Source organism: Podarcis bocagei, assembly GCF_964188305.1.
Source record: "Podarcis bocagei genome assembly, chromosome: 9".
NCBI classification, from domain to species: Eukaryota; Metazoa; Chordata; class Lepidosauria; order Squamata; family Lacertidae; genus Podarcis; species Podarcis bocagei.
This window is the reverse complement of record NC_138134.1, coordinates 42150498-42166000: the sequence shown is the minus strand read 5'-3', so window position 1 is coordinate 42166000 and position 15503 is coordinate 42150498. Positions and strand designations below refer to the sequence as shown.

Genomic DNA, 15503 nt, shown 5'->3' with positions numbered 1-15503 from the left:
TGCATTAAATAAAAAAGAAAGAATATATCAAGGCAAAGTGCACAAACAAAACTAAGAAGGTTTTATAATTTGAAGCAACAAACTACTTTAAAAGAGATTCCAGTATGTATTCAGTGTAGAATGCTGTACAAGCAAAATTCCCAACGTGTTATTACAAACTGTGAGCAGATTTCATAAAACAGCAATAGCAAAACAAAGGAAAAGCTAACATTGGTGGGCTTTTCCTCCAGCACATCCAAGAAGGCTAAGCTATGAAACTGTGATGGAAATATTAGAGCTGTTATGCCTAGAAAAAAAATGCAATGATCATTTCATTCTTCCTGTCTTTTAATGCTCTAGGGTTTAGGAGACGAATAGGAGCAATAAGTTCACTTTGCAGAATTAATGCTGTAATTCTTTATCATAAGAGCAAAGCATTACCTCAATCTGATTTTTCTACAAAATGGTTCAAAGTATTTTTAATGATGGCCCTAATTTGTTAACACCTCCTAAATTATTAATCCCCCTTTATATTCAAGTAGTTATTGCATGTCATAACAATGTATCTATGCAGGGAAATTTAATAGTATTTTCTGCATATCAAGAAAAGGCTTGTTCTGCAAAATGCTATTAAAATTGATAATGAGCTAAATATTTGCCATAGCAAAAGCTGAAATTACTGTATCAATCAACCTGGGTGCTCTTATTCAATAAACAAAAATTATCACATTAACCTCCCCTAGTTCTAAGTCACAAAATGCTTCCCCCCGTGTGTACACCTAAGGCCTCAGACTGGTTTTCTCAGGCAGTTCCCTTTTGCTGTTTTCAACTGGAGAGAATAATACAAGCTTTTCATCACCTTCCAAATTAATCTGTACTATGAGATGTCCAGTAGTCCCCCCCCCTACACTGAGTTATGATGCTGTTACTAAGAAGCTACAGCGATAAGCAACACTCTTGAAGGTAACCTTTTTACTTTCAACCCAGAGAACACAACCAAAAATAAAAAGCATGTACCTGAAAACTGCCTCACTCCATAGCTTTTTTCTTGATTCCCAGCCCCCCCCTCCAACCTGACAAAGTGCATTCCAGGACCAGAGCACAAAATACAGAACTGTAATCCACAGTACAGACTCTAGGTTGAATCAATAGCTTTCTTCAGCTTCCAAAAGAAAAACAAATCACTCCACAACTTCAGTCTTCTCCGATAAAGAAAACAATGCCCGACCTGAAGAATTTGGAGCAAATGATTCAGCAAAGGAAACACAGCCCAGAATAACTAAGGAGATAGTACAAGAATATTTGGCTAGTTTAGATGTATTCAAGTCTCCAGGGCCAGATGAACTGCATCCAAGAGTATTAAAAGAACTGGCAGATGTGATCTCAGAACCACTGGCAGTCATCTTTGAGAATTCCTGGAGAACAGGCGAAGTCCCGGCAGACTGGAGGAGGGCAAATGTTGTCCCTATTTTCAAAAAGGGGGAAAGAGAGGACCCAAATAATTACCGCCCAGTCAGTCTGACATCAATACCAGGGAAGATTCTGGAGCAGATCATTAAGCAAACAGTCTGTGAGCACCTAGAAAGGAATGCTGTGATCACCAATAGTCAGCATGGATTTCTGAAAAATAAGTCATGTCAGACTAACCTGATCTCGTTTTTTGACAGAATTACAAGCCTGGTAGATGAAGGGAACGCAGTGGATGTAGCCTACCTTGATTTCAGCAAGGCATTTGACAAGGTGCCCCATGATATTCTTGTAAAGAAGCTGGTAAAATGCGGTCTTGACTATGCTACCACTCAGTGGATTTGTAACTGGCTGACTGACCGAACCCAAAGGGTGCTCATCAATGGTTCCTCTTCATCCTGGAGAAGAGTGACTAGTGGGGTGCCACAGGGTTCTGTCTTGGGCCCGGTCTTATTCAACATCTTTATCAACGACTTGGATGATGGACTCAAGGGCATCCTGATCAAATTTGCAGATGACACCAAACTGGGAGGGGTGGCTAACACCCCAGAGGACAGGATCACACTTCAAAACGACCTTGACAGATTAGAGAACTGGGCAAAAACAAACAAAATGAATTTTAACAGGGAGAAATGTAAAGTATTGCACTTGGGCAAAAAAAATGAGAGGCACAAATACAAGATGGGTGACACCTGGCTTGAGAGCAGTACATGTGAAAAGGATCTAGGAGTCTTGGTTGACCACAAACTTGACATGAGCCAACAGTGTGACGCGGCAGCTAAAAAAGCCAATGCAATTCTGGGCTGCATCAATAGGAGTATAGCATCTAGATCAAGGGAAGTAATAGTGCCACTGTATTCTGCTCTGGTCAGACCTCACCTGAAGTACTGTGTCCAGTTCTGGGCACCACAGTTCAAGAAGGACACTGACAAACTGGAACGTGTCCAGAGGAGGGCAACCAAAATGGTCAAAGGCCTGGAAACGATGCCTTATGAGGAACGGCTAAGGGAGCTGGGCATGTTTAGCCTGGAGAAGAGGAGGTTAAGGGGTGATATGATAGCCATGTTCAAATATATAAAAGGATGTCACATAGAGGATGGAGAAAGGTTGTTTTCTGCTGCTCCAGAGAAGCGGACACGGAGCAATGGATCCAAACTACAAGAAAGAAGATTCCACCTAAACATTAGGAAGAACTTCCTGACAGTAAGAGCTGTTCGACAGTGGAATTTGCTGCCAAGGAGTGTGGTGGAGTCTCCTACTTTGGAGGTCTTTAAGCAGAGGCTTGACAACCATATGTCAGGAGTGCTCTGATGGTGTTTCCTGCTTGGCAGGGGGTTGGACTCGATGGCCCTTGTGGTCTCTTCCAACTCTATGATTCTATGATTCTATGATTCATTCTCTTTGTAGAATACAAAGATTCTGAAATGGCTTATTGCAAAAAAATGAGTATTTTTATGGCAATATTTTGTTGCTGCATTAAGCTGATTACCCATGCCTCAGAATGTAGCCAAGAGGAATCAAGATAAAGCCTCAAAGGAAGAAATTCAACTGAAAAAGGGTCAATGCATGATGATCTGCTCAGCCAAATACAGTGGTTTATGAACTTAATCCGATCCGGAAGTCCGTTCTTAAACCAAAGCTGTTCTGAAACCGAGGTATGCTTTTTCTAATGAGGCCTCCTGCTGCTGGTGCCCTTCCACTGTTTGGATTCCATTCTTAGACTGAGATAAAGTTTGCTAACCGGAACACTACTAACTTCTGGTTTTGCGGAGTTCATATACCGAATATTTCGTAAACAGGGCTGTTCTTAAACTGAGGTTCCACTGTAATTGTGTGAAACCTACTGCTATATTATTAGCAAACTCTACCCGAAAACCAGATCAGGACTGCATGTGCACCGTGTGTATAGACATAACAAGCAATGTAGTAACTCATGCTGACAAAACTCAATCTAGACCTGGAGGGTGTGGAGCAGCTAGAGATATTTCAATAAGGTGTTTTAACTGACCCATTAGGCAAAGCAGGAAAGCCAGAATCCTAGCATTTATATCAGTTCTTGTTCATCCAAAGGTTGCCTGCCAACTGCAAGAGCCAATGTTCCACAGCACTCTTTCCTTTTGCACCTGGCTCTGAGACTTCAAGTACAATCCCAGCAGGCAGATCACCAGGTTAGATTCTGGAGCAGAAATGGAGACTGTACAGGCCTCCAACATTCTTCAGCTTCAGCCAGCATGGCTGAGACTCCAGGATGAGAGAACTGTAGTCCAGCAATGTCTGAAGAGCCAGAGGCTCCTCATCCATGTTCTGAAAGGCTTCCTGGTTCAAGCCACAGTTTTCCTGTCAAGCATATATTCCTATATTTAGTTATAGCACAGAAATGTGAACCTGTGACATGACTTTGGGTGTAAGCCATTTCAAGCTCACTTTTACAAATTCGAGAGAGAGCCGATTGAGGATCTACCTTGCAACTACCCTGATTATTATTATTGCAAATGTGTTGACGAGGCAAGTTTGAAAGAAGGCAGCTTGTCTAAAGCCATGAGTGAGTTCATCAGAGAGACAAGAGTGGCATTTGAAATATAGGAGAAAAGGATAGTGTCTTTTAATGAAACCCACAACTCCCAGTCTTTGATTCTTTCCAATTTTAGCCAAACATACCCTGGATTTTCATATCTGGTTATGACTCAGAAGTGCCATGTATATTGTCTAACAAACTGACAGAAAATCAGCATGTTTATGACAGTGCGACAAAGAGGATAGCTCAGTCAGTAGAGCGTGAGACTCTTAATCTCAGGGTTGTTGAGCAAAAAATCCCTACATTGCAGGGGTTGGAGTAGATGACCCTTGCGGTCTCTGCCAACTCTACAATTCTATGATTTAATGTGCTTATCTTGGATATACAGAATATTTAACCATGTTTCAGTAGGATCAAGAGTCAGGGCTCAGTCTACTTAATAGAACAAACACCCCCAGTGCTTTAAAAAGCTTGTGCTAAAGATTGGTAAATTGGTAAGTACGTCATTTCATTTTTAAAGCAGCGGTTCTTGAGATAATGCTAAAGAGCACTTCAGCATTTGATAAACAAAAAAGGGCTGTCTGAAAAGCAGTAAATTTATTTAAAAGCACATCATATTATTTTAGATCAGGGGTTGGGAACCATGTTGGCTCCACAAGTGGCCAAACCTCCATGTGTATGCAGTTTTGACTAATGCACATATTTTCCCAAGCCACTTCACTTTAATATAATGCATTTTAATGTTATTGTCACCAATATATTCATTTATATGCACACTTTGCCCTAATATATGCATTTTTGTAAACACTGTTTGACTGGAGAACTGCATCACAAAATTCAGAGATGTGCACATTACAAAATATGTTTGTGTTTCAGTTCTAGTATTGTTTTGGAAAGTGTGAAATAGGTAGGATCAGCTTTAAATGCAAACTGAATCAAATTTCTATCCTATCCCTAGTCTGGTCCAAGACAAGAAGTGGCATGCAATAAAGCTTGATGAAAAGGAATAATAGAAGAACATGGGAAAGAAGACAGATACAGGCGGGTTATGAGATGCTTTCTATTTATAAACCTTCAATTTGTGGCTTTGGAAAAAAAGGGCTGTGTGAGAGAATGAAAATGCATAAGAAGTTGAAGCATAACACTTCCTTTGAAAAAGTTCCTTCTATAACAACACATTCTGGAATTCTGGAATTCAAAGGCAGGGGAAATCACAGCTTATGGTCAAAAGGGGTTCACAGTATTTTCACATTTACCACACATGTTTTGGCACAGAGACTTTCTAAATCTGTCCACTGCAGAACTATTCCCATTGCTCTGGCTTCCAAAACCAAGTGCAGTGTGATCCTAAGCATGTTTTCTCAGAAGTTGTTGCTACTGAATTCAAGGTAGCTTTTGTATCTAATTACATGGGGTTGCAGTCCTAGTTGGATGCAAGACCTCTAATATCGCTTGAACTTACTTTCTTTTAAGTTTACCTACTTAGAGTCACTTCATCTGCATATATTGTAAGTGGTTCACAACGAAGCATGGCAAAAACAACAAAACAATTTCACACACACAATAAATCATTATCCATTAGAGCTCCACACAAAGAACAACTCAAGAAAAAGTTTTATTAATTTGGTAGGAGTTACACTGAAGGGTGGATTAAGAGGCTATTGGCTTGGATCCTAACTTCCTGTGAATGGAACTTGGCTTATGGGACATTCCTGCTGGAGAAAAAAAAGGGGGAGGCAATCCCTCCCTGCCCTTCAGCCCCCTTGTGCCCTCTCAAAAATAGCTCCAGAGGATTTCAAAAGCAGCAAGGAACACAGGGCCGTCTTTAGCATGTGTGCCACCGGGGTGCAAAGATCCACCCAGCGCCCCCAAATTTAGTTTAGCTCCCAAACAATACGTAACATAATATTTTGATGTAAGAGTTAATTTTGTGTGCACGGTGCCGTTGAGTCTGACAAGCCCCGTCGCTGAGTCTGACAAGTGCCGCCATTGTGAATGACAAGTGCCACCGCTGGCACGCCTTTGGTAAATGAGCGCACAAAGTTGAAAGTCCTTTAGTGAAACAGTAGGTATACATTTCGGTAACACCTAAGTATATATGTATTTTGTTTTCTAGCTTGATCAAAATTATTTATTGCGTGGCAATACTCCCCCCCCCCCCATTGAGAAATGAAGACATGGGACACAATATTTTAGGTTAATGGGCATAAAAAGGCCACAACTTTATTGATTACAGAATTGAAAGGTATTGGCTTTAGGCATTGGCTCCTATCGACTACCCGGCATGGTGACCGGGAGGGTTGTCCACAAACCGTGGGGGGTCCTGCTGGAGTACGCCAACTAGGATCCCATGGGTGTCACCGCTCGGGGGCGTGCCGGCGGCCCTTACCTCCGCAGGTTTCGGACAAGGCAACGCCCCCCGGAGTCCTCTACCGGACTACCCCTTTTATTTGGGGGAAGGTGATGGCGCTGCCTTCCCCCCCTCTCATTTGCGTATCAATTCCCCCTGCCAATGCCTAACCGCCAACACCGGAGAAGTTGTGACGTTTGCTACGAGGTAGGCGAAAAAACCAAAAGGCACGAAGTGCGCCAACTTGGAAAAATTCCTACCAGGCCCCTTGCGGCGACCAACCGAAGTCCATAGCAAGGCCAAGACTAGCTAAACCTATGGGTGGGTGGGATGGGAAAAAACCTCTCTGGGGTCCAGGTGGGAAGAGGGCGATCCCCGGGCGTGCCTGGCCTTAAATAGGCAAGGTCCCGCCTCCCCGGCCGGCCAATAGGCTGGCCAGTTCAGTGACACGCCCGGGGATTCCCTGTTCTCGCGCGGGGGAAGAACCAGCCCCCGCGCGGGAGTGGGGTGGAGCAAGCCCGCAACCCCATCTCCTTGAAGCCGGAAATGGCTTTATTTCACAACAGGTAGATATTTAAGAGCTTAGGCAGCTTCAGCAGTGGTTGCCCCCCAGAATTTGGTGCCCGGGTGCCCCACACCCCTTGCACTCCCAGGTAAAGACAACCCTGATGGGAGATAGCACTGGGAGCTGTTGGAGGGCATGGGGAAAATCAGTGAAAATAGCTTCCCCCACTTCTCCCAGTATTAGCTTCCACTGGATCAGAGCCTCCTCCATTATTGTGGGGAGGTAAGGAGAGTCCCATGGACTGCAAGATCAAACCTATCCATTCTTAAGGAAATCGACCCTGAGTGCTCACTGAAGGACAGATCCTGAAGCAGAGGCTCCAATACTTTGGCCACCTCATGAGAAGAGAAGGCTCCCTGGAAAAGACCCTGATGTTGGGAAGGATTGAGGGCACAAGAAGAAGGGGACGACAGAAGACGAGATGGTTGGACAGTGTTCTCGAAGCTACCAACATGAGTTTGACCAAACTGCGGGAGGGAAGACAGGAGTGCCTGGCGTGCTCTGGTCCATGGGGTCACGAAGATTCGGAAATGACTAAACGACTAAACAAACAAGGAGGAGAAGATGAATTTAGGATTACTTTCCCTCATATTCAGAGAAGTGTGATATAAACAATTGCTATTGCTACCAATTATGATTTTTTAAAATGGGAGGAGCTGTAAGGACAACTAAGAATCCAACTCCATGTTATTATCACATCAGCCTGATTGTTTGAAGCTTTTGTCACATGTTGACTACATGGTAGCCATCATTGGGAAGAAAGTTCCCACATGATGCGTTTGTCACTTCATGAATGGTTTTTTAATAGGTCCTCTGTTTCTACTTTGAATCACTTGCAAATAAAAGATCAATCTGCCATTAAATAATGCTTGAAACGGCAGAAGGCTTGCTGTTTATGTAAACTTATATCAATATATTTCTATCAAAAAGAGAAACGAGTATCAGAAAATAGAAATTGTCCCAGTCTTTAAATGCAAAGGTTAAAATATATTAATCACTGTCTTTTTTCATTTGCCCATTTCAGACATCTGTCAATAGGAAGATCTGATTTCTTTATCCAAGCTTCACAAATATAATATTAGTATCTTCAGAGAAAGATCTTGTCTGTGAGAGCTCCAATTTCATTGCCCCAACTCAATTACTGCATTCTTGAACTGAAATGTATTCATTTGTGGGCACTGAGGCAGCCAGTGGGAGGGTATTGATTGGAGTATAATGTCATGTGAAGCAGTAATGTCATGTGAAGAGTAAGATGAAAAAGTGTTTTCTGCTTAATGGGTTGGTATTAAGTAGGTGGGAACGGCTTCTAATTAGCCAACAATTGCTGTGTTTCCCAGTTTTCCTTCTTCCCCTCCTCCTGTCGGTCACCAGCTGCCAATCTCCCTCTCCCTTTTTGTGTGTGTGGAGTTCATTGCTCACTGCAGTGAAAGCCTTTGTTTAAAAAAAGAGGGCTCCCGGGGTCTCAGCTGCTGGGGTACAGCTTGCTGCCTGCGATGAGTAGCAACTGTCAGTTTATTTTATCTCAGCCTTTTCATCATTCTGCTGAAACTGGTCGAGTGAAACCACCTGAGAGACCTGAGGATTCAGTACCTGCAAGTCATTAGCCAGGACTGCTCAGCCTCTCCCCACACAGCAAGTCAACTGAATATAGCCTAAAATACAGTCCACTTTAACCCCATGTTTTCCTATGGACATGTGAGACTTCCACTTGTATCCTTCTGCCAAATAATTTCTTTAATGTCCCCATAATAAAATTAGTATGTAAAGCTTTTTCTAACACTGCATGGTACCTCACAATAACAGGGCTCAATATCAGCTTCTGAGAGAGTTAAACATAAGTGGACATATGAGTTTTATCCCAATCTCTTTCATCCAAAATAGTTTCTGGTGTCTAGATTATGTCCCAAAAGCACACATTTCACCGTCAATAATATCCCCATAATTCACTGTCCCATTTATCTAAATATTTTTTGTTCTACATTCTGTTTTTTTTTGGGGGGGAGGGATTGAGGCACATGTAATTTAGAATGTAATTATAAATGGGATTTCCTGTGTATCAATATGCCTGTTCAATTTCAGAGTCATAGAGAGCAAAATCAAGCTTAATTTGTATCATATATGTGTTTTCTTCCTTCTTTTGTATATGTATCTTTTTATTTGTCATGATTATCATTTCATCAAATTAGGTATGCATTTACAGCAAATGTGTGCTGCGCAAGCAATAAATGCATAACTTCCCTTTCGCAAACCTCTGTTTCTGACTGTGGTTAAGAATCACAAATAGAAAAAATTTAAATTATCATCAGGAAAAAACCTTTGCAGTAGAACATGAACATGAACAACCTGTTGATTTCAGTACTAGTATTAGTAACTCTGTGGGGATTAGTTGCTTGGTGATTCCCATGTGCTGACAATATGACATTAATAGCTTCCCTGCCATCTCCTCTGTGGTTTATTTACTATAGGTAAATAAAAGTGTCTAGCCTGTTGCTTAGCATCATAGTACTTGCAATTTTAAATGAATGCTACACATTGTAAGTATGTATTTTATTATAATTGTCAATAAATTAGGGAACGGGGTGATTTTAAGACATCCCAGACATATTTTGGCCCAGGTGACTTTACTTTTGAAAATAATAATATCCAAGCAATTTACATTTGCTTAACAAGGCCTTTTGGGAGATCACACTTTAGATAACCAGCTCAGTTGTTTTGGTTCATCCAATCTAATTTATATATAGTAAAAGGGGCATAAATAATATATATGTGTGTGTGTGTACATTGTGCATTCACTCCAACACAGTTATCATTAAATATTAAACATCACCCAGTATGCTCTGGGGCTGAAATACCAGGATGAAACCAGTACAAGGTTTGGATGTGGGCAGTAGCAGAATATTCATTATTTCATTCTTGTAAGGTGATAGTCGGCTTCTGGGAAAGCACAGTTGAAAATGCTGCCTTACTCAGAGTTCAGTCTGACCCTGGCTGATCTGACATCATTAGTTGTTGGCTATGGTTTCTTGTTCTACTACCTTCTAACCTGGAACATTCCCAGAGTAAAGAGAGACAGAAATGAAAGAGCTCGAAAACTGGAAATGGTGGCTGTCAGTCACTTTCCTGTATGGGTCAACCAATTCAGCATTATCAGTTCAGAGTTTCTCAAGCCTAGGTCCCCAGCTGTTGTTGGACTACAACTCCCATCATGTCTAGTCGGCAGCACCAGTGGTCAGGGATGATGGGAGCTGCACTCCAACAACAGCTGGGAACCCAAGATTGAAAAACACTGGTGTAAAACTATGGACCAATATAGTGCCTACACACAAGACCAGTACACAGTGGGCTCATGAGTGCATTTGTACAGTTGTAGCTTGGTTCTTGAATGCCTTTGTACTCGTACATTTTGGCTCCTGAACACTGCATACCCAGAAGTAAGTGTTCCAGTTTGTGAACGTTTTTCGGAAGCCTAATGTCTGACGCAGCTTCCGCTTGACTGCAGGTTTCAGGAGTCAAACAGACTTCTGGAATGGATTAAGTTCAAGAACCAAGGTACCACTGCACCATGTGTTGGTGCCATCAGATATTCATTGTTGTATACAACATTTGAAATAATGACTACAGACTCAATGACTATAGACCTGATCAGTGTGGCTGTTAATTCTCCTAACTTTCAGGAAATGACCTTACTGAACTCTACATGTGGCAACTCTAAGCAAATATTACATCCAAGATATGGAAATATAGTGAGCCCAAAAGATGAACAAAGAGTCTCACTGCTGTGGACAGAATCCCACTAGTGTTCCATGCACAACTAGAACTAGCCTATTTTTCTTATGAATGTTGTCAGATCTTACAATGATGCCTTCAGTACTTTCAGCACAATCATTATGTCTACAAGGCATAATTTTGGGGGTAAATTTCAAGCTTTGTAATGTTATTTTTAGGATGTCATGGATACATTGGTTGCCAAAATACAGTTTAGTCTTTGGAGCAATAGGACATGTGAGCCAAGGGTGTCCTTCAAAGACATTTGTAACAGGCACTCACTCCCATTTTTCTTTCTTAGCAGAAGAAGCTGGGTGCTCTGTGTTTACTTACACATGTGTAGCATTGTCTTTGCCACATATTAATATCTTAGTCTGAACTTGTGCAATTCAAACTTATTAAAGGGGAAATTGCCAACTCTTCTGGCAATTGCGTAGCATTATGCAGCACAGTCAGTCAACATGGGTGAGACCCTTCAAGTAAATAATAATAATAATAATAATAATAATAATAATAATAATAATAATGATAATAATAATAATACTCTTTCCTTGACTTGGGCTGGCAGCAGCTGTGGCATGCAGATCAGCCCAAGTCCAACTTGCCTGAACCAACCCCCCTGCAAGCCCGGACATTTCTTTAAAATGTAAAAATCCACCCAGATGGACATGTTGGTCACCCCCCCCCCCCCAGGATATGCCCGGGTTTCCCTAGATGTATGGCAACTCTACTTCAAGCATCTGCTTTCATTTACACAGCCTTTTCATTTCAACTAGCCATCTTGGTATGATTGAGTAGAAGGTTATTAATGTGATGCTGAATTTTGGTATCGTAGATCATAGATCTGTGAAGAATCTTACTACTGTGGCCTTAGTTCAACTAACAGTTGTGCTGTATTTTGGAACTTGCATGAAATAAAAGCTTTCACGTCCATCCCCCCCCCACCTCAAAAAACCCCCAAAAACCAACTAGCAGCAAATCAGTAATCAGAGAGAAGTTTTAAAAAAATACTTCTAATCTTCTAATTTCCTCTTTTTATGTGCTGTGCCTATAAGTTCAGAGGGCATCAAACTGTTCAGGAAATATACTAATGATCTACCATGTAAAGACAAAGTCATAAATGAAGTATAAAAAAGATGAAAGAAACTTTAAAAATGTATGCTGAACTAAAGAGACAAAGTATTTAATTGAAAAGTATAAAGTAAGTATAGGTGATGTTTTAATGCTCATATGGAAAATAGCAAAGAGGCAATAAATTGCAATTAAGACAAAAATGAGAGTAAATCTTAGCACTTTTTTGTATAATGGAATAATAAAAATGCCAGATATGCTGGGAACACTTAACTATACAACTGGTTATTAATTAAACAGAAGATGAAATAACAGAGTGCAAGAAATGCGTTTGAATTAAAACCATTCTTTATCCCTGTAACACTGCTGGAATACCAGGAATTTCTCCCCCACACCAACAACTGCAAATCCCCTTCCTTTTCTGAATAAGTACAATGCATTTTGGTCTGAAGCAGAAATTTCTTATTTATTTTCTCGCTATTGGCATCCAAACTGATCTACTGGTATTTTCCTAACACTCCCTCTTCTTGTCTTGTAGGATCGAATAGTTAATATGTCACCTCAGCAGCCCAGATTCTTCAGATTTTTTCTTCTTGGCTTCACTTTTAGTTGTCTGGCCTTTGCCTCAGTTTCTAAAGCCTCCATGGCTAGCAGCTGAAGCCTCAGTTTCTCTTCCTATGGGCTCAGATGTCTAGTGAGTTGTCTCTGTTAAAGCAGCTACGATGTTGTTTCTGCAATGTGAAGCTTAGAACTCTCTTGGATTCCATTTAAATGGAAATGTTCCTGAGGGTTCACGGAGAACAGCTTTCAGTTTAGTTTCAAGAAATGAAACTACCTGCAAACAAGGTGCCCTTTTAGAAGGCATCATACCTCATCAGCTCCATCTACCAGCTCCATCTGATACGCAGGCTGAGACCCTACCTGCCCCTGGACTGTCTCGCCAGAGTGGTGCATGCTCTAGTTATCTCCCACTTGGACTACTGCAACGTGCTCTACGTGGGGCTACCTTTGAAGGTGACTACAACTAATCCAGAATGCAGCAGCTAGACTGGTGACTGGGAGTGGTTGCTGAGACTACATAACACTGGTCCTGAAAGACCTATATTGGCTCCTAGTACATTTCTGGACACAATTCAAAGTGTTGGTGCTCACCTTTAAAGTTCTAAACAGCCTCAGCCCAGCATATCTGAAGGAGCGTCTCCACCCCCATTGTTCATCGTGTACACTGAGGTCCAGTGCCAAAGGCCTTCTGGCAGTTCCCTCACTGAGAGAAGTGAATTTATATGGAACCAGGCAGAGGGCCTTCTCAGTTGTGGTGCCCACCCTGTGGAACGCCCGCCCATCCGATGTCAAAAAAATAAACAACTATCTGACTTTTAGAAGACATCTGAAGGCAGCCCTGTTTAGGGAAGTTTTTAATGTTTGATCTTTTATTGTGTTTTTAATATCCTGTTGGAAGCTGCCCAGAGTGGCTGGGGAAACCCAGTCAGATGGGTGGGGTATAACTAACTAATAATAATAATAATAATAATAATAATAATAATAATAATAATAATAATTTATGGGATTTCTAATTGAAGTGATACTATGTGTTAGGGACAGACACCAACCACAAGATACAATTTGGACTCTGATTTGGTGCTTCGGGAAACAATTGACTCAGAAAAGTGACTTACAGGCTATCCAATTTGGTTTCTGAAGCTAAATCCTGATCAGAAAATAAGAGCAATTAAAACATAGGGGGAAATTGTTAAAAAAGAATTAAGCATTGATAGAATTAAAATTTTACATGCACACATATATACTGTTACACACTGCCCCAATTTCCATGCGGTGCAAAATTCCAGGGGTTCCAGGCACATAACCAAGTTCATGTCTCCTCAGAATGAGAGACAGAAGACTATGGTGCCTTTATGATATATGGTTGATTTACACATACATACAATCTGGGCTTATGGTGGAGGGACTCACGGCAGGAGGGTCTTGCTTCTCCCAAAGTAGCAGCCTTGGATTCCAGCATAAATCAATCATGGTTCTATCTCCCAACCTGCAGCCTTGTTTCTACCTTCTAGCTCACATAACTCAACTCTCAACTCTCCTCTTTGTCTTTTTAAGGGGAGTTGAGGAAGGAGGGCCAACTCATTTGTTATCTGACACAGAGCCTCTTCCTTTGTTATCTTAATGGCCCATATTTAGAGGGCCATTACCTCAACAAAAATATTCTATTAAAAATTATAGACAAATAGGTCCAGGGTTTTTGTGCTGAGCACTTAAAAAAATTAATTTTTGCAAAAAAAGCACCTGCCTAACTTTATTATTTTTTGGGAAAATTTGCTGAGATGATTTCCCCTAAAATTTTGGATAGTTAGTTGCCGTATTTCCCCGCAATGGCCATCCTTACAATTTTGGGTAGTTAAAATGAATTTAGTTGATCTTCCCTATTGTTTTATGGACTATTTGCATGAAAATAACATACATTGCAAAGGTACCCCTAGGTAAGAAGCATGGTAAATTATAGGCAAATAAGTTCACATTTTGTGTGTGTGCTAGGCATCTTTAAATATTACTTCTTTTTTATTTAGGGGGAGAATGAAAAGGGATCTGCTTTCTTCCCTGTGGTTCTGTGGGCGATGGTTTTGTTATAAAAACAACATGCATCTCAGAGGAGCCCCTGGGAAAGTATCCTGTGAAATTTCAGAAGAATGGTGCAAAGGCTTGTGTTTTGCTCACTTTCTGTGACTTTAGGTGTGAATTAAGTGCAAAACTAATTTGAGAGGAGTTGATGTGGGAACAGGTGGTAATGTGGCTGAAGGAGCTGAATATTCAGCATTTTCTGAGCAAGCACTACTAGCAGAACCAGAAAAGAGCACAGAACAAACATTAACAAGGGAATACATCACTTCAACATCCCTAGGAGAGACTGGATTGGAAAGCCTTCATAAAACAATTCCCTTCAAATTAGAAGCTAGACTTGTCAGTCACTAAAGGGCTCTCCCTCCTACTTTCCCTTACCCTGGTGTTTCCTTTATAGGGCAGGGGAGAAATGTTTGTTTTGGCAGACACATTCTCTACAGCTGTTTAAAACAGTCAGATCTCTGCAGCACCCCAAATCAGTCCAGTACAGCTTAGACAAACTGTCTGAAGCAACCTGCTGTGGTTCACGATTCCTCCAAATCTGATTCCTGCTTCTGCTATGTGTATGCCTTTGAGTGGAAAATGAAGAAGTGTCAGCAGTGCTTTGTGCGACATCCAAATTCAGTGCTCCTACAGCTCTTGTGCTCTACGCTCAGTGCTGGCCTTTGCCTCAGTTGTGCTCCCCTAAATCTGCCTCTGAATGAACTGTTTATATGCAGCATGTGAATAACTAAATACTTCTATACATTATCCTAAAAGGACCCATTGGCCGCTACAGAGTCATCTATAAGGCCTTGCAGATTCCAGCCAACAAGGTAAAATAAGAGGGCAGACCCCCTTTTCATCCTTATAATATGCCATGGAAACGACTGTGGTGAAGGCTACTATATGAACTCCCACACATATGCATACAAAGAGTTTTAGAGTTCTTTACCACTGCACATTTTCCACTGTATATTTCCAGCACTTACATAAAAGCCATTTCATAGCCCTGCTTCCATATCAAAGAGATAAATATCTAAGGGTTCTATTCAACCTTCTGCAAGCTGCAGTGGGAGTTGGGAATCGCTTCAAACTAGGCAGAGGAATTTGTGTGTCAGATTTCAGGCGATTTCATGCTCCCACCCGCCACCTGCACAATCTGCAATGATTGGTAG

The 15503-nt window shown here is 41.3% G+C and overlaps 1 protein-coding gene across 3 annotated transcripts in view; it reads right to left on the bottom strand.

Moving 5' to 3' along the window:
• The window catches only part of TTC29 (tetratricopeptide repeat domain 29), a 204516-nt gene that overhangs the window by 22141 nt on the left and 166872 nt on the right, over positions 1-15503 (bottom strand). The window lies entirely within an intron of this gene.